Here is a 24,500-nt window from a genome sequence, read left to right as displayed (position 1 = left end):
TAAGTTTACCTTCACATATTTATGTTCTAATGTATTGATATGTTGAATTTATATAGTTCAGTAAGTTCAGAACCTGCAGGCATATTTACCATCAGACGCTAATTGTAGTATTCAAACTTAAAGATACCAAAGATGTTACCAAATATACTTAATGGTTAAATACTGTGTTAAAGATTTGGAACCTAGGTAAATATTTTTGTTTCATCACTTTTAAGGGAATCTTGTTTTATGTTAGAAGAAAGATAATTTCAATATGCATAGGGATATTCTTGATATACTTGCATTAACAAACCTTAACAAAGAAACATTATTTTTAAAATAATACATTTTGATTTTAAGAACTCTTAATGCTTCCTGGTGAAAAAATTTGGAAGTAGTACTTCCCCATTGCAATTTGTACTTTGTAACTTCCATTTGTTTTATATTGATAGTTATGAAGTTAAAACTTATTTTTGACCTATTTATAAAACTTTACCCATTAGTTCTTTACACAGTGAAATGAGAACTTGGCTTTAGAATTTAGCCTGAGGTGTAAGTATACACCCAATGGTCCCTAAATTTACACTTTTCAGCTCCCAAATGAAAAGCTGGATCTCCTTGACCTATTTACCAGTGAGAAAACATATATTTATTAATGTAGTTTTCAACAGCTATACTTAAAATATGTGAACTTTAAAATTTTACCTTCAAGGCTTTACATTTTTAAAAAAGTATGAACAAAATAGATGTTTATTTTTATAAATGGACGTAGGATTTTACTTCCTTTTTTATCCTATTTGTATAAGATACTAAAAAAATATATTTCCATTAAAATATTGTCCACAAACATTAGTCAAAAGTATAAATTTGTACCTCAAATACTGAGATCAAAATGTTCCTGGTTATGCTGAAATCCACATTCAGTGAACCCAAACTTTCGGGTCTGACCAAAATAGAGCATATGTCAGAACTGCCTGGGATCCTTTGCATTAGCAAATAATCACATTTATCTTTTAAGTTTTTTAATTAACTTATGAATTTACCACATTCTGAACAATGTATATATTAAATATGACATCATACCTAGGAAAAATATGTAAAAAAATAAGATATGGACCAAACCCTTATGGTAATCGATTTCTTTGCAAATAGTTGTCCTATTAAAAGAAAGATTTTAGTCTGGCAATATATCTTAGTCTCTATTCAATTAAATAGACAATATAAAAATGTTGACCAGAGTATTAAAAATTGTGCTCAAATGAAAGGTTTTTCAACCTACATGTTACATCTTAATCATGAAATCCTCTCTATCATTGCATTTTCAGACAACTTGATATTATAGAGCCATGATAAATAATGTAATGAAACATTATTTCTTTTGTCTAACTTCCCCATATTAATTTATACATATTTATTAAACAGATTTTGATAAATATAATCAAATTTAAACCCTGCTCTAAAAAACAGAAGTAAACAAATATTATAATAAAATGAATAAACATGGCAATTTTGTCCCTAGGTCTATCCACAGTCCCATACTGTTCATCCTATAGTTGAAATCCAGATATAGTCCAACTGAAAGTTTTTATTTTCATTAGCCTTAATTGTGTAATACAGAAAGATCACAGAAGACAAGTTTTGAAATTCCTTATTTTTGTTAAATGATTAAAAAATTTTTAAATATATATATAAATATATATTAAAAATATATATATTTTATCATCAGGCCCCTAGGTCTTCTTCATTGCTGCTGCAGTCAAATATAGCCTTTAACTGACATTCTCCAGGAAGAGAATTCTGAGAATAATAAGTAGATATTCTGTAACACTGTTCTCTAAGAACTGTTAGTTCCGTTATATTTTCTTCACTTGACATTTTGCAAAATCCTGCTGTCTTCATTTGTAGGAAAGAACTGAAAGTTTGTGGAGACTTAGGAAACTTTTCTATGAAATCTTTCAATTAATTAAACAATTGAAATTGAAACTAAGGTGTTTTATGATAGAGTAAATACAGAAATGAACAGTTCTCTGTCAGATCCTAGAAAGCAACTTATTCTGGGGATTTGGAATTTCCTCTGTTTGATCTCTCTATTAAGGCTTTGTGGTGAGTCATACTTCTTATGTCATAAAACTCCCTTCTGGAGTGATATGGTTGTATGATGCTACTAAATGTCAAAGATAAATATGGCTAGTATATACTCAGTTTGTTCAATAACAACACTTTCAATTTCATATAAATCTGACTTCCACAGTATACTTCCTTTTAAATTCAGTTTAAACCCAAGTCCAACAAACATGTACTGAGTGTATAATTTATGCTAATCTTTATGCTGAATGCTAGAAATAAAAAGATTAATATGACAGAACTCTTTCTCACATCTAGTTGGGAAGGAATAAATTTAACAGTAAATATACTATAGGATAAGTATTATACTATATTAAGGTGAAAACAGATGGACAAAGAGATTAAAACAGGGAGGAACACTGTGTTATTATTGAGAACTTTTAAAATGTTTGATTATGGTATAGCCATGATATCAGTACACACACTGTCACTGTATTCCTCATCCTGTCAAAGCCTACAATTTAAAGTTCTTTTCTTTTGGTTCAGCTGAAAGTATTCATGCAAAAGTCATTCTTATTTTTATCTCACATAGCTATTTTACTTTCACCTAAAACCTACTGGACCAAAAGAACAAATTTGTTGTTGGATACTATATTTAGTATTTTCATTCCATTTTATATGTCTCTCTCCAGGCCAGTAGACAGAGAGATAGAATATAGTCAATGGACTTCTTATATAATTGAATCTATTAGAAAAAGGTTGTATTGGTATTTAGCAAAATAATTGTCCTCTGTCTTAAATTATTTAATTCCTTTCCAAAGAACAAAAGGTGCTACAGGCAAAATGTATACAATATCGTCATCATTTTAGCCTGTAAAGAATCAGAAGCAGGTTGATACTACACATGTTTTGAAACATTTATGAGGAAGCAATGAGAGAGCAAAGGTTTACTAACTCTGACATTAAGAGCAAATCAAGTAAAGTACATTCCATTTCATATTCCACTGAATTAAATAATGATCTGCTTGGGATTTACCTGGTATTCTAAGGAAATATTGTTTAGAGAAATTGTCCTCCATTAATCTGTCATCTAAATTATGTCACCTAAATAAAAATACTTTAGACACAGTGGGGTGTCACTCCAGGCCTCACTCAGACATGTAAACTCCCCCATTCATTAAACCATTGATGTCTCTGTTGCTGAAAAAAAAAAAACTTTAAATATGTTGAATTCATAAATCCCTATTTAAATAAGATACCAGAAGAAAAAGAGTGAATTGTACAGATGGCTATAAGAGTAAGGAATGATCATATACTTGAGATTAAAAATATGCCCACCTGTGTTATTTTTATTACCTAAGTTGTGTTTCAACTTACTCTGCAACAAAAGCTGTTACCACAGAAAAGTGAGATCTTGCAACCAGCTTATAGAGCGTACCTAGACACATCTCCCACCATTTGTGTTCTCTCTTCTTTAATTTCTAAGACTTGGTCAAGTTCAATATGTGGTATATGTTACAAACAGAAACACTTTCACAGGTAAAAATCCAAATTCTTCACATTTTTGCTTGCCTGTTGATACAAAGGAGCTGATATCGAAACAATTGGTTTGCTTTTCTAAATTCAAATAATAAAAGAGAACAAATGCTATCTTCAAATAATTTATCAAAATCATGATAAGATACTGCTACACACCTGTTAGGATGGCTAAATCCAAGAAAATGATAATATCAATTGCTGGTGAGTATACAGAAGAGCACAAAGTCTCCTTCATTACTGATGGGAAGGCAAAACGATACACTCACCGGGGAGGGGGCACAGCTCGGCGGTTTCTTACCAGACTAATCATAGCCTTATCCTATGATCCAGCAAACGTGCTTGTGGATGTGTACCCAAAGGATCTGAAAACTTGTGTCCACAAAAGTATCTGCACAGTAATGTTTATAGTAGCTTTACTCATAATGTCAAACAAACAGAAGCGCAAGATTCTCTTCGTAGGTGAACAGATCAACAGCAAAGCAATAAAATGTCCAGAGTTCCTTCGAGTCATGCCTGATTCTAGGCCTGGTGCAGGCAAGTTAAGTGACTCACCCAAAGCGTCTTACACTTTCAGAAAGTAAGTGTGAAAACACACACACATGCACACGCACACGCTGATGGATATATGTCAAACTTCACCAAAGCCAGTTGAAAGAGCTCCCAATGGCCAAATCTAGAACAACTTTAACCACAAAATAAATAAAGTAGCTTTGGGTTATAACCCCAAACACACAAAATATTTCTACAAGAATATAAGGATATAAATAACTGATTGAATACATTAATTAAGGAAGGAGAACAAACTTCCTATGCAGACAAAATTCCAAATAATTTATGTAGATATTCTGCCCTCATGAAGGTAGACCATCACTTCCTACTCCTTAAGTCTAGAGCTTCCAGAATTATGATATAGAAAGGGGCAGGTTGGGGAAAGTAATGTAGAGTGCAGGGAACTGGCAAATAAGACCTCAGCCGGGTGACCAAGGTCCACATCAACAGCAATAACTCATGTTGACAGCATGTACCCTTGATACAATGGGGTAAAACTGACACTTTATGATCTCCCTTCCCAAAGCCCATAACCCAATCTAATCATGGAAAAAAAAATCAGACAAATTTCAGTAGAAGGACATCCTACAACACACCTGACCAGTACTCTTCAAAACTGTCAGTGTCATCTAAAACAAGAAAAATCTTAGAAACTGTCACAGCCAAGAAGAGCCTAAGGAGACAAGATGAATCAGTGTAATGTGGTATCTCAGATGGGGTCCTGGGTGGGAAGAGAAAAAGAGCACGAGGTAAAAACTATGGAAAAGTGAATAAACTATGAAGTTTAGCTTATAATAATGTATCAGTATTGTTCCATTCATTGTAACAAGTGTACCGTACTGATTTAAGATATTAGCAATAGGGGAGACAGTGTACAGCATATGTTAAAACTCTGTACTATTTTCTCAATTGTTTTTCTATAAAGCTGAAACTCCCTTAAATATAAAATTAATTTAAAAAATGAGTACTTCATAAAAGTCCTCCTTAATAGTATCAGTAATATATGTAAAGAACATCCTTGATCTTCAAACCAACATACATGACAACCTATCCCCCTGGCTTTCCCCAGACTGGAGTCTCAGTAAGGCTCAAAAATAGGGTGGAACTGAAACATTGAAGCAGGGGGAGAAAGGGAATTGATGTGGTACCATTACTGCCAGTGTGTTGGGAATTCCCTGGTAGCCTAAGATATGATGATGGTTAGAGAATTACTGAAGCTATCAAATGTGAACATGACTGGGTAATAATAAACATAAAAAGCTTAAAACATTGTTCTTCAAATAACATGTATATCTGTAGTGCTTAGAGTATATATGTTACATGCCACTGGTACCAAACACCCTTCAAAATCTTCAAAAAAGAGATTATTGTACAACTAAAGTATTGACATTTTAGAAAGGCATCCTTTCCACGAGCATACCCATTCACTTTAACGGCAGGATAGATGTGGAGAGAAGTTTATCTATTATTGGTGGTAAATTCTGTTACTATTCTCTTCACTGCTTTCTGCTAAAAGTGAATATTTTGATAATGTTTCCCTATGTGACAGCAATTTAGTCCCTTGAATATTCCGAGTTCATAGGAGAAACGTCTGCACCTTCTCATCACTGCTAAATCTCCCTTCATGCCTGCTCAAAATGTTAGTATATTATTTAATTTTTTTCTTTTCTATCTCCTCCTCGATCAGAAGCAAGCAAAGCACTGAATCACCAGATGTGGCCTCATATTCCCTGGCATTGTCATATTCCCTGCACAATTATCTCCATTTCAGATGGTAAAGTTTTCAAAGGCAAATGTTTTTATCATTTTGCTCTGGAGGTGAATAGAAAATACATTTTGAAGCCTAAGAACATTTTCATACAGATAGGTCAAAATTTAATGCAAAAATAGTTACTAAGAACATCTATAACCAGGTAGCTTGTGATGTCCAGTGTTAAGTATTCAAGGGTGCACCTTGCTGCACTCCGGGCAACCAGAACTTCTAGTCAGAAGAGACAATAGTACAGCTAGGACTCAAATTTTTACTTTAAAACCCACCTTCAATTCTTGATTCTTTCAGCATAAAGCCTGATGAGTTTTATCAGTATCCTAAGTGGGTAAGAAATATAGGAACTCCTTCTCTTATGAAATTTCACTGATGTAAGCAAAACTATACAACAGAACAAAACATCATCTGTGCCCACCACCAAAAATGACATTCATCTCATTTGTACGGTGTTGCTTTGGATTAAATACAAATGGGATCAAAACCTGTTTTCTGGAACCTAAACTATCTGTAACAAACTGCATTTCTTTAAGCAAAACTGGTAATTTTGAACTTTAAGTGATAAATTTTTTTGCTGAGGTTTGGTTTTACACAAACACCTGTGTTTGCTGACTGTCAAGGTGATATCTTCTAGGCATCCTGCTGACCACAATGTGAGTTTTTGCTGGAATATTGTAAGCTTTTTTAGTAAGAGCTGGCTTCTTCATTATCTAACTGTCATATATAGGACATTCCCGTTGTCTGGCTAAAGTCATGCAGGAGGCTTCAGATACATTTTTATTTAGTCAATGTATCCATTTAGTTCTTCCTCTGAGGTTCTCAGCTTTGTCCTTTCCTTTTGGATCAAAGAGAAGAAAAGTGTAAGTAAGTGAAATGATTGTTCACCTAGGCAGTCCAGCCCCCACTGGTACAAACACCATTTAATGCAACAGCACATCTGGCCACACATACAGCCCAATGCTTCTTTCCACTGGTGTCATTTCCTTTACCCACTGTTTATAGGAAAGTGGCCCTGCCTATTGACAATATATTTGAGAAAGGATGCGAAGTTCATGAATTTGACTGTAACTGTATTTGCCAAATAACTAAACTGTCCTTTCTTTTAGCAGATAGTTAAATTTGCATTTGGTTTTAGATGAAAAGCCATATTCTTCCAATGGAATTTGGTTACCTGTTAGTGAAACGGAGCAGGACCGTACGGTCCTTGTCCCCCATGTCCTCAGCCTGCCTTTTGTCTGTGGAAAAACTTTAGCCAAAGAATAAATTTAATCCGAGAGGTGAGAAAAATGCAGAAACAAAAGAAAACAGTCCAACAAGACTAAATAATAATAGTTTAGTCATTAAGCAAAGTCAAGGACCTTTAGTTCCTCCTCAAGGGCTCTAGATAATATTCTGAGCCATATCCTGTGAGCTGTCCTATAGACACGGAAAGCCCCACCAGGTGGAAGAAGTTAAGTACATGATGACCAGACTGTAGCCATGACGTAAGCCTCCAGAGTTGTGAGACCTGGCCTCAAGGAAATGGGAACAAACTGTCTCTGCAACTGAAGATTAACTGTGCTTAAAACAATCAAGCGACAATGATCAGACCACCGCATGAACAATCTCGAGGTGACTGTCGGAGCTGCCTGTGCTGTCTCTGCATGTAGCCCCTCTCTCCGTCTATAAAAGCTCTTGTCCCCTGATTGTCAGTTGCGGGGAGTCGGCCTTTGTACAAAAGTCTGCCCGTCCTCCTGCAAAACCTCCTGGTTGCTGGCCTCCGAAATAAAGCAAACTTTACTTTCCATGAACCTTGCCTCTTCGAGGGCCTCAGAGCAGGGAGCAGCCCTGCCCCATGGGTGGTGGGGGTGGGGGGTGGCTGAACTCTCGCGACATCTGGCTCCCAGGTTTTCCCCCAGCAGAGCCGCGGCCGTGATGACACGCTTAGGACGGCTGCAAGGCGCACGGTGCTTGTGGCTTGCTGGCCCCCAGAGGGGATTTGGGGGGACAGTCTTAGAAGCTGCCAAAGCCATTTGTTTTGGGGACCCTCCCTGTTTCTCCCCTGCTCTGCACTGGCTGCCAACGGATGCTTTTCCTTGGTGGAATGGAAACATGCATCTGGAAGATCCAAGCCCAAGTAAGTCCACTGGCGTGCATCTGGGCAAACCTCTTTTGAGCATGAAGTGTTACTTGGGCATTTTGCCAGTTGGTTCTGATGTGTGTCTGACGTCGAGGGCCCTTTGTGTTAGGGAAGTATTTGTTTGGGACCTTGTATGGGTCATCCTCTTGGAGGATCTGTGACGGTTCTGTCTTCTGGTGTGTGAGTGTATTTTCCACTGTGCGATTAGAAAATTTTTAGCTATGAGATTATGACTAAAGTAAAAAGAAAGATAATGTTTTAAACAACATATGGCAACTGTATTCTTTAGACTCTGGAAAAAATTGGTTAAGATCAAACTCTTTATGAAATGCCAAAACTGGTTCTTTTTGCATATACATTTAGAGAAACTTGATAAAATACTGTTTTCAGAATTCTGACCGAAAACTATATGTAGGAGAGAACAAATACATGAACAAATACATGTTCTCTACATGAGAACAAAACATACGTAGAAGAAAGCTTGAGGTTAACTTTTATCATGTCCTTGAAATACAAACACAACCCACTTTGCCTGAGACTCCAGCCTCGACTTAATTAAGAAAACTTTAGAAGATGTTTGGGCTCATTAAGCATGCATGTTATACCGCATTAAAGAGAAATTGTGCTATGAGAAAAATGTATGTTTCTAGAGGTTATGGAATATGTTCTTAAGTTTGCCAATCAGAAAATGCTGGTAGTACAGTTCAATTACTTGTTTCTTGGTTTTGTTAAGGTCTTTTAAATGTCAAAAGTTGGGCAGTTGGGATAACTCAGTCTGGAATTAAAAACTGAGGACCACTGTGGAGGCTTAAACTTGGATGCAATGTACACAGAGGGAATATAGTTTTTAACATTGGAACAACTTCTTACAATGATGGCAGTAACTGGTCTTCCTGTGATCATTTCATAATGTATAGAAACAGAATCACTATGTTGTGCAGCTGAAACTAATACAATATTATATGTTAATTAGAAAAAATGCTAAGGGTTGTGTGTATCTCGTCATTATTAAAGGCATTGACTACATCAATTTAAAGGTCATGCTGAGTGAAAGCCTGATTCGGTTTGACTAAAAAAAGTAAACTGAATTAAACTAAGGTGAACTGTAAAAGCTTCATGGTTATTTTGTGAAAAAACAAAAATACTGTGAAGGAGTTCCTGTTGATGCCCGCCCCGAATTTTTTTTGTCTCCTGCAGTATCAGAGCTATAGCTAGATATATGACATATTCCCTTTTAAGTCGGTTGCTAGATGAATAACTGGCCTGGTTTCTAGGTGATTTTGTGCAGGTTTCTGCCACCAGGAGTTAGGCAGGGACGATCTTTCTGCAGTTCTCGCTGTTCCTGCTGTCTTGCATCATCATGATTTCCTGCAGCAAATCCCACAGAAATATTTCAATAGAAAAATTGGACCAGTGTTGCACAGTGATTCACCTTGAGGGCTACTCAACCAGCTCTTTTTTCCCAACAGTTCCAATGATTTTACAAGCTCTTATACCCTGTACTAAATCTCTTACTGATTAAAATACCTAGAGTGTTTTCTATTTCCTGCATTATCCCCTGACTAATGGGGAGAGGTGGCGCCCACATCATATCCGAATGGTGCAGGATAGAATAGTGTTCTTTGTGCCCTTGAGGTGAAAAGTACCGTAAGCATGTTCACACAACTAATATACTGAGGAATATGAAAATTGGTTCTACCGGACATCAAACTCCATGTGTGTTTGTTTTTTAATTCTGTTCGTATATAGGAGATAGGAGTTATAATAATTATATTTTAAAACAATCTGTTTTATTCTGATTTTACAAGTTGTGGTAAGGAATGACAAGTAAGGAGAACAATTTATAGGCCTAGGTATCATCTCAGTTCCCAAACAATATTTTAAGAGTGTCGGTTGTACTTCGAAAGTAACATTTTACACAAAAGGTGTTGGAAATATTATTTTTCCACAAAACAGAAGGGAGCAGCTATTGTCCTTTGTGAGAGCCTGCTTCGTTCTGGAGCTGAAGACCTCAGCTGTCCCTGTTACAATGATTACAGGCAAACACTGAGGGTGTTTTATCAAATGCAGTCCTCTCTTGTTAAATGTTAGACTACATACCTAAACTCGAATTCTATCTAAATACAATATATATATATTTTAATTCTTGTGCATATACTCTGCATTCAGAAAATATATTACCATATTTCCTATTACTAGCCACATTAAATTTTATATTAAATGTCATCTGATAGAATGGAAATATACAGATATACTCATTCATTAAATATTCATTTACTCAACACTGACTGAAATCAGTCTTTGCCAAGCACTTTATTGGTGTTTCCTGGAAATTTGGTACAATGGTAATCCAGTTAGAGGTAGATGTAGCAAAGAAGCTCTATTCTGCTCTTGTGGGGGAAGTTTTCTGTAAATGTCAATTAGTTCAAATTGACTGTGTTGTCCAAGTCACCTATGTCCTTGCTGATTGCCCACCAGCTTGCTTCTACCAATTACTCTGACTATAATTGTAGATTTGCCTGTGTCTCCTTACGGTTCTATAAGATTTTCCTTCATTTATTTTGAAGCTCTTTTATTAGGTGTATAAATGTTTGGGATTATTATATCGTTTTTTTTTTTGTTTTTTTTTTTTTGTGGTACGCGGGCCTCTCACTGTTGTGGCCTCCCCCGCTGCGGAGCACAGGCTCCGGACGCGCAGGCTCAGTGGCCATGGCTCACGGGCCCAGCCGCTCCGCGGCATGTGGGATCCTCCCGGACCGGGGCACGAACCCGCGTCCCCTGCATCGGCAGGCGAACTCTCAACCATTGCACCACCAGGGAAGCCCTATTATATCATTTTGATGAATTAACCCTTGATCATTGTGAAAATGCCCTCTTTATTCCCGGTAATAGCATTTGATATGGAATTTACTTCATCTGATATTAATATAACCACTAAATGTTCCTGGGCGTAGTCATGACATGGCATTTATCCCATTCATTTACTTCTAAACATTCTGTGTATTTACATTATGTTGTGTATTTACATTAAAGTAGTTTTCTTCAGGCAGTATATATTTGGTTCTTGTTTTTCTATCCAATCTGACAATCTTTTATATGGTACCATGTACATTTAATGCGATTATTATTCTTACTGAGTTTGATCGAAGTGGCTAAATATATTTAAAGATAATAAAAAGAGGAAAACTTATATATGCATTTATATTTATAATTTAAGGTGTCAAATTCCAAGTATCATTTCCTTCTTCCTGGAGGAGGTCCTTTCACAGCGACTGTAGCACAAGTCTTGTGATGAATTGTTTTAGCTTTTGCGTGTTGCTTTTGTTTATATAGATTTCGAATTTGAAGGTTTTGTTGTTATTTTTGTTGCTAGAGCTGTTTGGCAGTGTTTTCAAGATAATAATCCACTGTTGTCTAGGTTGCATTGTGTCAGAATAGAAATCTGACCTCTCCATCTCATCTTTGTTTTTCTGTATATAATGTTGTATCTCTGGCCATTTTAATCTGATTTTATCATGACTTTAATGCAGTTGATGATCATATATGCTTTACTATTGTTTTCTTTATGTTTTATGTTGTTTCACTGAGTTCCTTTGTTCAGAGTTCCTATCAAAGTTGTAAAATTGCAGCCATGATTTCTTCAAGTATTTCCTCTCCCTCTGTTCTCTCCTTCTCCCTCATGTGCACAGCACTCTCACAGATATTTGACCACTTCAAACTGTCCCGTAGCTTTTTCATGCTCTCCTAATCTCTTCTCCTTGTAAACTTTTTGTTTGTTTCTAGTTTGTTTTTTATGTCATTTTCTTTCTCTACTTATATTTTTGTCTCTTCAAGTTCCTTCTGCAGTATTTAATTTGTTGCTGATCCCACGTGGTGCATTTTTTTTTTAACTCAGCCATTGCTACAGTCATCTCTAGAAGTTACATTTTGTATTTGTTATATCTTTAAATTCTTTTCTCTACTGATTTTTTTTTTTTTTTGTAGTACATGGGCCTCTCACTGCTGTGGCCTCTCCCGTTGTGGAGCACAGGCTCTGGACACGCAGGCTCAGCAGCCATGACTCACGGGCCTAGCCGCTCCGCAGCATGTGGGATCTTCCCGGACCGGGGCATGAACCCATGTCCCCCGCATCGGCAGGTGGACTCTCAACCACTGTGCCACCAGGGAAGCCCTTCTCTACCTTTTTGAACATAAGGAATGTACTTAAAATAGAAGTTTTTAAGCCCCTGTCTACTAATTCTATCACCTCTGTCACATATAGTTCTTTCTCTATTGATGGTTTTGTTCTTCTCGTGGCTTGTATTTCCCTGGCTTTTAGAATCCCCAGGAATCAGTATCCTTCTTAGCACTCTACCCTACACTCTGAAGGGTATGACGTTCTCCACTCTGACCAGGGGGGATACAAACTCTTCCTGGTCCTTTTGGAGCTTTAGAGATTATTACCTTTAATTCCTTTCCGTGGTTACTTTTCAGACCCTGGGTAGTTCCTTCACATGCATGATCTGGTCAGTTCGTGGCTGAAGACCCAAGAAGGACCTCAGCAGAACTCCAGAGTGTTCTCTGCCTCTCATTCTGTCTGTCTGTTTGTCTATCTCTCTTTGTCTCTGCAGGTCTCACCTCTCTGGTTCTTGTCCCTCCAAACTCCAGCCACCTTGGCTCCTTAGACTAACAGCTTTCACTCCTTGACTGCAAGCCAATGCAAGATCCTCCTAGGGTTCTTTGTGCCTGTCCAGTGGCCTGGATACCTGTTTGGGGCAGTAATTTGGGCAATTTTAGGACTCACATGTTTTGTAACTATTTCTCAGAAATTGCTTTCCTACACTGCTGAGATCCGAAGTCTGCATCAATTTTAAAAAATATTTTGTTAGTATTTTTTTTCCTTCTTTTTTAGCAGTGTCAGTAGGAGGATAATTTTTGGTCTGTGTTACTGGTCAGGAGTTAAAATAAAGCTTTATTTTTTAAATTTTATTTTCAGATGATTTTTTAGGTAACATTGCAGAAGATAAATTGACAGGATTGGAAAATTTTGACAGGGAAACAAATGTGAGAGTAATTATAGGAAGAAGGTAATATGCATGCTGCAGTCAGTTCAGAAGGTCAGTAGAAGGAATAGCATGAACAATAAAGTATGTTATTGATTCTCCCTCCTTTGCTTTCCTAATTCGTCTTTTTACTCACTTTCATTTTCTTAGAATTGAATTCTATAATTAGATTGTCAGGCTTAAGCCTTTGTCCCAGATTCTGTTTCTGGGGTACACAGACTAAGATATTTAGTGACACTTTTTTTGTGTGTGTTTTTTTTTTATGGTGGTCTCATTGGCAAAATGAAAAATAATTAATTCTGTAGTTTTACTTTCTAAGTCTTCAGTCAGTTGTAACAACTTCAGGACAAGGGTTAGCTATAACCATGAGAAAGAATATAAAAATAAGTAGAGCTGGGCTTCCCTAGTGGTGCAATGGTTGAGAGTCTGCCTGCCGATGCAGGGGACACATGTTCGTGCCCTGGTCCGGGAAGATCCCACATTCTGCGGAGCAGCTAGGCCTGTGAGCCATGGCCGCTGAGCCTGCGTGTCCAGAGCCTGTGCTCCGCAATGGGAGAGGCCCACAGCAGTGAGAGGCCCGCAAAAATAAAAAAAAATTAAAAAAAAAAAGTAAAGCTACAAAAAAAGGTAAAATATTAATATGTAAATAAGAAATATTTTTATCCAATCATAGTGAATGACATTTAGTTTATTTATTAAAAATAGTATATCTTTACATTTTGGGACTCAGGTGGGTTATAGGAAATAGAAGAAATAATGCCTTAATAATTCTATTGACTATTAGCTAGGAGTTGATACAAATAAAATTTGAAAAAACATTAGTATTTAAAAATTTGCTTTGAGATTATAAAAGACTAATATGCAACTATTTAAGTCTTTGAAAAGTAATAAGCTATAATAAATTAAATTGCTACAATTTTTTCTTACTCAGTTTTATAGTTACATGATATATTGAACAAAGAATGCCAGAGTAAATGTTTCCTTTATTTAACAAAGCTATAATAGAAATAAAGAGGTAGGTTTAGAATAGTTCTTATCATTAAATGAAAAAAATATGAATTATGTTAAATGTTTTGAAAATGCTATATTATTATTTATCACTTTGCCCTTTTAGAAAAGAGATTCATAAATGATTTGTATCTTAAATAAGAATCACACTAAGGATGAAACTAGTATAAATATGTTACTTCTGTATATAGAAACATAACAAAATATTGGTTTTGCATTTATTTTGTCATGTTTTATATATAATTTTTGCAGTTTTTAACATCGAATAGAGATGAATGGGGAGAAAACCCATTTGACCTACCTAGTATTTGATATCTTTATCACAGAAAAATATCACAAAGACATCACTAACAATTTCTCATTGTTTCAACTGTTTTATATGTTAATATAGCAAGAGATTTCTATATTATTAGTGAAAAAAATCACTCATCATATTTTATTATAGTCTTGTCACTTTCTAACTCACCAGCACTGAGCCTAATATAAAACAGTTGCTCAGTAAACATTGCAACATACATTTTCCATGTTTCATTATTCACTGGGTTCCTATTTCCCTGAGTTCTCCATATAATTATATAACAATAAATCATTGAAAAACAGGGGCAAAGGCATCTTTCAAAGTTGGTGCTTTTTAAAAGTGCCAACAATTAAAACCTTATACTAACAAAGAGTTTAATCTCAGTGAAAATACACAAAGAATATGGCTTTCAAACCTAGTTCTATAAATTGTGTGTTTTGGAGGTAAATTAAGTACAGAATGAATTTCAATTTGCAAAATGTGAACTGGGTAAATAATTTTGTGCTAATATTTCAGAGAGATTTTTTATAAGGGACTTCCAGTTTTAAATGTTTTAAAAATATTTAATGTCACCTGAAAATGTGCTCAGCACCTTGAAATATGTTAATTTGTAGAGTCAAGTAAATTTAGTTATTAGATGAAAGTATCAGGAAAACTATAATGAATACCTACCTAACTCTAAAATTGGGACAGTAGCCTAAATCACCTGGGTAACTATCCAAACTGTTGCTTCTCATGTCCTTGAGTGCTTTGCCTAGATGGAGGTGCTAAGAAGAACACAATATGTAAATAGCAATCATCTCTCTAGAACAATGATTTATTTTCAGCATGAGACTTGGAAATCAAGTTCATTTGGATGGCCCATCTGGAATAGAGCTGATTTTAATTTAAGTCACCATAAAACCCACTAGGACAACTGGATTTATTTACACTCACTGCTGTTCCAACTTCACATGATTCCAACTCTGCCTGAAGCACTGATGAATACTACAGCTGCTGTTTCTTACCTTCAGAATTCAGCATCATCATGGAGGGATAAATCAGAGAAATGAACTTAAGTTTACTCCAAAGTTTGGGAGCCTGATAAGCTAAAGACTATATAATTATAGAAAACAATAGTTATCCTATATTTAGAGAGCACAGACCATCTAGTGATTTCTAAATCCCTTTAAAAATGGCTACGAGACACGTACTGTCCATTTGTTTAATTAATTTATTTTTTTTAAATTGAAGTATAGTTGATTTACAATGTTGTGTTAAAGGTGTACAGCAAAGTGATTCAGTTATATGTATATATATTCTTTCTCAGATTCTTTTCCCGTATAGGTTATTCAAACTACTGAGTACGGTATAGTTCCCTGTTGTATACAGTAGGTCCTTGTTGTTTATCTATTTTATATATAGTAGTGTGTATATGTTTTTCCCAAATTCCTAATTTATCACTGCACCCCACCTTTCCCCTTCGGTGTTTTTTTCCCGTGTCACGACTCTTCTTTCTTTTTTGTTTTTGGTTTTATTTTTTGCGGTACGCGGGCCTCTCACTGCTGTGGCCTCTGCCGTTGCGGGGCACAGGCTCCGGACGCGCAGGCTCAGCGGCCATGGCTCATGGGCCCAGCCGCTCCGCGGCATGTGGGATCTTCCCGGACCAGGGCACGAACCTGTGACCCCTGCATCGGCAGGCGGACTCTCAACCACTGCGCCACCAGGGAAGCCCTCGACTCTTCTTTCTTCTCCTTGCTGTCCTCCCCCTCCCCTCCCTCTTCCACTCTCCCTCGTCCTCTTCCTTCTTTAGGATTTCAAAAGGAATGAACTTGTGGAGGTTTTTGCTGTGGGTGGTTTGTTTTCTGAGAGGGACATGAGAACAAGTGCCTTTCTTAAGATGCTTCAGTGAGGCAACCTCAAATTTTCTTTGCTTATTATATCAAGCTATTTTTGTTAAAATACCAGAAAGAAAATGAAGAAAATAAAAGTAACATTTATTTATGTCTACTGTGGTTCAGACATGGCGTTTGTTCTTTCCATGTTGAATTTCACGTTGTGTTCTCCCTCACTGTGTGTTAGAACTCATCGTTTTATTTTTCATACAAGAAAATTGAGGTCAGAACATTTTTACGATTTGCTTAAGGTCACAGAGGGTAAATTTGTTCAGGAGACTATTATCAATCGGGAATTTAAATCTAAAATTTTAGAACTCATGTTTAATGAAATATGCACCCTGCCTCTGATCATCTCTAATGAGTAAAATTAAAATTGTGCTATAAATTCTAAGTTTCCATAAAACTAAATAAAATAACAGATGTAGGAGTTAATTCATCTCAATCATTAGATAATTAAAGCAGAATTTTAACACTCTTTTTTTTCAGATATTTACCACTTATTAGGCACAGAGGAATTTCAAAATTTAAACCATTACCACACAAATAGTTAAATATTTAAAATTTTGTTGATTTGCTGAATAAAACAGTAAGTTACCATAAATAGGGAAGTTATATATGAAGGGTTGGTCACAAAAGAAATCAAGAAAATTTCAATTATGGGTAAAAGATTTTAAAATAGATAATTGCTCAAAGCGGCATTGCCTTTAGAAAACAAAACAACTGAATATTTGCACATTAGGGTAATAAACACAGATCATGAGGAGCCTGGGCTAAGATACTGGGGAAAGATGGGGTTAAGATGGTTTGACCTCAGGAGAGATGGTGTAGAGATGGAGCCTTTGCACTCATCAGAGAAGGTGGGAAAACTGGGTAGGTCTGCCTGTTCCTGTTGGGATTGCAGAGCTTCCACGGAACTTTGTCTCATGAGCAACCTTACAAGTGTATTAAGCATAAAAATCTCTGCTCTGAATCTCTAAAACCACTTGGTTCCGGTGGCCCTTAAGGATGGCGGTAGGTCTTTTCAGTAGTAACACTATATTCTTGTTTTTCAATTTTCTCCTTCACTAGAGAGGTCATGAAAACTGACAAAATAATCAGGGTGCTTTCATTTGTTTCTTTTCAACTTACACAAACATAGTAGTCCCTGAGCTGTTAACCAATATTTCGTCTTGCCTCCTTTAGACATATGGTAGGATTGAATCTCCCCCTCATTGCATCCCTGAAGTCAGCTGAGGCCACAACTACCTTTGGCCAAAGAAATATGAGCAAAAGTGGCAGGTTTCACATTTAGACGGAGGCCATTAAGAGCCAGAACTGATTCATCCTGTACTCTCCACTCTTCCTTTACCCCAAACACAAAAGCATATGTCAAGATGGAACCTCCACAGCTTAGTTCTCTGAGAATCAAACAAACAAACAAAAACAGAAAATAAAAGAAAGAAAAAAGAAGCATACGTTTTTGTGTTAAGCTAACTGAGATTTTGGCACTATTTGGTTTTGTAGCATAAAGTAGCCCATCCTGATTACTACAGTAATACAGTCAATCAATAAAGACACCAAAGTAACAATGACAGAAATGTTAACATTTTGTTTAAAATATTTTCTTGGATGCTGAGAAAAGGAAAAAAAAAAAAAGAGAAAAATGGCCATCATTTTAAAAATGCTGTATTTTTCAGTATTTATAATATATATTATAATATATATATTATTTATATTTATATATTTATAATATATCTATATAGTGTTTAAAAGTTAAAAGTATATTCAACAGGTCCCCCTACAAACTCATAAGTTCAAACTAGTGGTATAAAACAAGTTAAAGGCATGTTTCCCACCTGGTGATGTGTGTTGCTCACCTCTGAGGGCATTCTCAGGATAATAAAGAAGATTAAGTCGGTTTGGTGTTTTGATTTGATATGTCATGCCCTATGCAACTGATGTTTCTTTGTAGTATATTTGTGTGATGCTTTCTAAACACTTAAGACTGTAAGCCTATGGAATAAGAAGACACTTTTTGACATTTTTTCCAGTAAGGATTTCATTCTAGAAACCATCTGAGATTTAGTCAAATCACATGTGTGATAGAGTGATCCTTCATGCACAATCCACAATTCTGCTTTTATCTTCAATTGCTTTTCAGCCTCCGAGACTTAGCCCAAAACTGTGTCTCAGCATTCAAAATAGGTGTGAATATTTGCTTTGAATGTATCCACTTCCAAGGAAAGCAAGTAAATGAAAATTCAATTACATTCTTCCAACAAGGCATTTCTCATGGTACTTTACTGTACCATACAAGCTCAGAAACCATGGGAGGTTTTTTAAGCAGCACAAATCTACCAACAAGTCTATTACCTACTAAATGAAGCATAAAATGAACAGATACTCCTGATCCATATCATTGTTGCTAATACAGTAGGCATAATAGTGAACAGTACACCACTGAGCTTCATATACATCAGGCAATAAAAAAGAAAGAGGGAAAACAAAGAGAAGGAAATGTTGCTGCCAGTGATTCATTCACTTAGGCAAATGCAAAACCCTTGACAGGATAAATGAGAATTCAGATATTCTCCAAGAGCACATACAGGCACAAAATAGTGCCACTATTGATTATTTTAACTCAAAAAGAGCTGAGATATAAGGAAAGGGAGAAAGTAAGAGAACAAAAAAGAAAGTCTAGTCATCATCCAGCAGACAGAATAGCAGTGACTGGAATTTCTTTACTGATGGTTGATTTTTCTGTTATAAAAGAGACAGTGTCTATTTTGGCTCATACAGTAGTGAGAAAGATCACATACCTGTAGAACAGATGGATTCATCAAATCAGGGGAGACCTGGGGAAATCTCAGCAGGAATTAAGAGTGGGACTGATGGCATTTTGTATCAAAGGTCAAAGCATGTGAGCAGTTTTGATTATGGAATTTTGGCAATTGCTGGTAGGTATCCTAGCTGGTCTTAGGGTGGCCTCAACTCTTTTCTGCATTTTACTTCCTTGAACCCATCCAGATTCTCACCATGAAGCCGAGACTGACCCTCCCATAGTTCTTGCAGGGGAAGGAAATGTATACCATTAAGTGCATTTACTAGAAAACAAGATATCTCAAATCAAAAATGTGTCTACCTTAGCAAACTAGAGACTGAAATGCAATTTAAGCCTAAAGCAAGCATAACAAAGAAAGTAAATTCACAGCTGAAATATGTGTAATTGGAAAAACATAATATAGACAAAGCATCCAAACCAAAGGCTGGCTGTGAAAAGATCAGTAAAACCGATAGATCTATGACAGGTCTCACCAGGAAAAAAAGAGAAAAGGCACAGATTACTAATCTCAAAAATGAAAGAGGGGTCATTGCTACTGATCTCGCATAATTAAAAGGCTGATTAAAAAAAAAAAAGAAAGAAAAACTCCAAACCAAAACCAAAAACTATGAACACTATGCTCACAAATTTGATAGATTCATGTTTAGTGTAATACCTATATCAATGGTTATATATAAAAAGATTTATAGATATGTGTGTAAATGGGTTAGTATATACACACTTTTCCTTACCCTGCCAGGTGAGGTCCTACACACATCAGCTCTCCAGACCGGTAGCAATAAGCACAAAAGAGCCCATGTCTTGCTTTCTTATACCATTTTCCAATAAAAGGACCCAGACTCTTTGGAGAAAATGATGATTCTAGGACTTGGAGAGGTAACATATAAGATGAGCCTGGAGCATCTTGTCCTGCCAGAAAGTAAGGAACTTTTAACACACCCACAGACACACAGACACGAACAGAAATGTCACAAGAGCACAGGAGTGAACTGAAAGGGTTTCCAGTGGCCAAATCTGGACAACTAGAGTAACAAATTTAAAAAGCATTGTTGGCTTTTTAAACCTAAGTCTAAAATCAATATTCATATGTTCACAGTGATATAAACAATTGAATCAATAAATAAATGGAGAATAGAAAAATATCCCATGCAGAAAAATTCCAAATTACATTATTAATAATAATAATTAATGGTATGTACCATATATTCTGATTATTTTAAAATATACTTTTAAAAAAAGAAAAAGGTAGCAAGGCAACTCCTATTTACATGCATAAGAAATGTGATTAGAAGGATAAGGGTAAGATAAATAACCTTTAATTCACTCCCCAGCTTGTAAGGGCACTATTTTTTGGTAATAAAAACGTTTGCCATCACAATTCAAGAGGAAATTTCTTTGAGCATAGTGTCCTAGGAATATGACTTGGATGTCACATGTTTACCTGTTAAAGACAAACCAAAAAAAACCCCCCAAAACAAACAAAAAGAACCCCCTTGAACTAATAAAGAGGCAATGGAGAATAAAAATATGAGTTACGGAATTACCAAAGTCAGATGTTTCCATGAAAATCTTTACTGAAATCAAAGCTGGCTTAAGTAACCTAGCAATTAAGAAGTAAATATTAAAGTTTAAGTTCTGTATCCCTTTCTCTAATATATATATATGTGTATATATATATATAGATATAGATAAAATATACTGCAGTCTGATTTCTGATACAGGTCACTTAGCCTCTGTCATATGTTTTTGGCATATTATGGTCAGTTGAAAAATCACAAATTCTGAAACTGTATGCTTGCAGCAGTTTTAAAAAATAAAAATTTTTCACAAAATAACTATTTAGTTTGGAATTCACAGAGTCAAGGAACTAGATTTCATTTCAAATGGAGATTTTACCCAAATAGATTATATATTTACTTCAGATAAAATTTGCTAAGAGATCTATGGATTCACTATAGATTCACGCATGTTTATTATTCAGTGACTATACTTCTTAAGCTTCTTGGAAATCAAAGTAGGACATATTTAGTGAAATATGTCAAGTCAACATTTTTGCCAGGAGAATATAGTATATCGACTTGATTCTGAGTCAATAGAGCAAAGATGAATTACATTTGAAAGTGCTGCTTCATTGAACAGAACAATTTATTTGTGGTACAAAAAACTATTTAAATGAATGAGTTTTAAAATGACATTTGAATAACTGTAATTTTAACAGTTTTTAAATGACAGGAAAACCACCCAGGGATTTACATATCTCATAATCCTTGGTAAAACTCCCCAAGTAATACATGAGAATTGAGGACATTGAATACACTACACATTTTCCTTAGTTGTCCTGTATATTAAACTCAGGGAAGCATTTTGCTTATTCCAAAAGCAGTACACATAAATTCCCCAATATGATATATATTAGTAATGTTCTATACCTATAAAATTGCCTTTTTAAAGCCCATTAAATTATTAAGAAACTTTTGAATAACATTTCCTTAAAAATAAATTTATTTGCCTAAACATTTTTTAAAGCATGCAAATCATTTTTCAAAAGCCATATTACTATTTCCACTGAAGGATGTGTCTGCATATACTGATCATCTTTGGATAGAAAGACTGAGGAAGAATATGCTGATTTATAAATTATCTTCAAATGCATAATATTGTAATCATTATATTTGGTGTTTCATAACTTCCTTATATATCTCAGAGGAGACCCAATTGAGAAGAAATCTTTTCAGAAAGATTTCTCAGTGCTTTTGGATTATTGCCAAATGCACAAAGAAGGACTCAGGTGAGCAGAGATTTAGACCACAGAGATTTTATATGTGTGGCAGAGTGTAGGTAATCCTTCTGATTAAGGTGGAAAAAAATCACAAGAAGCAATTATGTCCAGACAGGCTCAGGAAAGCAATACAGCAATTCCATGTAGTCCCTCTCCCTGGTCAGGAGGATGTAATCTCAGGAGTCAACATCACTCTTGATCAGTATCACAGCTAGAAATTCTGAGCATCTATCTGCTAAACTGTTTATTCCTGTGCAGACTTACAGAGCTTTGGTAACAGAAATGTGCCCAAACAGGGCCATCTCTACATGTGATACCAGCTGCTGTGTATTCTCATTATCATTAATTTCTTCTGAATGGCAAAACTGATTTTTTGTTGCGATGTGAGCATTTTTTAGAAAAAAATATTCAGGTAGGTAAAAACAAAAATTCTAGTATTTGAGTTTGTGTCCACTACCATAAGTCTGTTAATAATGTTTCTCTATCTTTAAATATAGCTACTGAGCCTACATGTAATATACTTTTTATATCCCAGCATCCCAAAGTAGGAGTGTGTAGCACAACTTTAGCAGAGCATGATTGAACTAGTTCACACTAAAATCATTCAGATTGGGTGAAAATTAGAAGAGAAAAGAGCAAAGTCTATGATATCTCAAATGAGTACATTGTAAAATAAGTATTAGTCATGACATCTGTCTCACAGGGCCACTGTAAACGACGTGACTTGTGTAATGTAAATTCATGTAAACATGAATTGGTAATTACCTCCTCTGCCTTCTATGTAGCATATTATAAAAGAATTACGTGAACAGAGGGTATCAGTTCACTGAGCCAACATAATTTACTTTTAATTTAAAACTAACACCAGAACTGATGTTACCATATCATTGGCTATCTGAAGATTCTCACTGTGTTGACCAGTCCCTCCCATCAAGCCTCTTAGATAGCCTCATCCACTGGAGGGCAGACAGCAGAAGAAAGAAGAAGAACAGTCCTGCAGCCTGTGGAACAAAAACCACATTCACAGAAAGATAGACAAGATGAAAAGGCAGAGGGCTATATACCAGATGAAGGAACAAGATAAAACCCCAGAAAAACAACTAAATGAAGTGGAGATAGGCAACCTTGCAGAAAAAGAATTCACAATAATGATAGTGAAGATGACCCAGGACCTCGAAAAAGAATGAAGGCAAAGGTCAAGAAGATGCAAGAAATGTTTAACAAAGACCTAGAAAATTAAAGAACAAACAAACAGAGATGAACAATACAATAACTGAAATGAAAACTACACTAGAAGGAATCAATAGCAGAATAACTGAGGCAGAAGAATGGATGAGTGACCTGGAAGACAGAATGGTGGAATTCACTGCTGACGAACAGACTAAAGAAAAAAGAATTAAAACAAATGAAGACAGCCTAAGAGACCTCTGGAACAACATTAAATGCAACAACATTCGCATTATAGGGATCCCAGAAGGAGAAGAGAGACAGAAAGGACCAGAGAAAATATTTGAAGAGATTATAGTCAAAAACTTCCCTAACATGGGAAAGGAAATAGCCACCCAAGTCCAGGAAGGGCAGCGAGTCCCATACAGGATAAAGCCAAGGAGAAACACGCTGAGACACATAATAATCAAACTGGCAAAAATTAAAGACAAAGAAAAATTATTGAAAGCAGCAAGGGAAAAATGACAAATAACATACAAGGGAACTCCCATAAGGTTAAGAGCTGATTTCTCAGCAGAAACTCTACAAGCCAGAAGCGAGTAGCATGATATACTTAAAGTGATGAAAGTGAAGAAACTACAACCAAGATTACTCTACCCGGCAAGGATTTCATTCACATTCAATGGAGAAATGAAAAGCTTTACAGACAAGCCAAAGCTAAGAGAATTCATCACCACCAAACCAGCTCTACAACAAACGCTAAAGGAACTTCTCTAAGTGGGAAACACAAGAGAAGAGAAGGACCTACAAAAACAAACCCAAAACAATTAAGAAAATGGTCATAGGAACATACATATCGATAATTACCTTAAACGTGAATGGATTAAATGCTCCAACCAAAAGACACAGGCTTGCTGAATGGATACAAAAACAAGACCCATATATATGCTCTCTACAAGAGACCCACTTCAGACCTAGGGACACAAACAGACTGAAACTGAGGTGATGGAAAAAGATAGTCCATGCAAATGGAAATCAAAAGAAAGCTGGAGTAGCTATACTCATGTCAAATAAAATAGACTTTAAAATAAAGAATGTTACTAGAGACAAAGAAGGACACTACATAATGATCAAGGGATCAATCCAAGAAGAAGACATAACAAGTATAAATACATATGCACCCAACATAGGGGCACCTCAATACATAAGGCAACTGCTAACAGCTATAAAAGAGGAAATCAACAGTAACACATAATAGTTGGGGACTTTAACACCTCACTTACACCAGTGGACAGATCATCCAAAATGAAAATAAATAAGGAAACAGAAGCTTTAAATGACACAACAGACCAGATAGATTTAATTGATATTTATAGGACATTCCATCCAAAAACAGCAGATTAGACTTTCGTCTCAAGTGCGCACAGAACATTCTCCAGGATAGATCACATCTTGGGTCACAAATCAAGCCTCAGTCAATTTAAGAAAATTGA

The sequence above is a fragment of the Delphinus delphis genome, chromosome 13, assembly GCF_949987515.2.
Source record: "Delphinus delphis chromosome 13, mDelDel1.2, whole genome shotgun sequence".
Taxonomy (NCBI): Eukaryota; Metazoa; Chordata; class Mammalia; order Artiodactyla; family Delphinidae; genus Delphinus; species Delphinus delphis.
The sequence above is the reverse complement of the archived record's forward strand: the minus strand, read 5'-3'. Positions refer to the sequence as shown.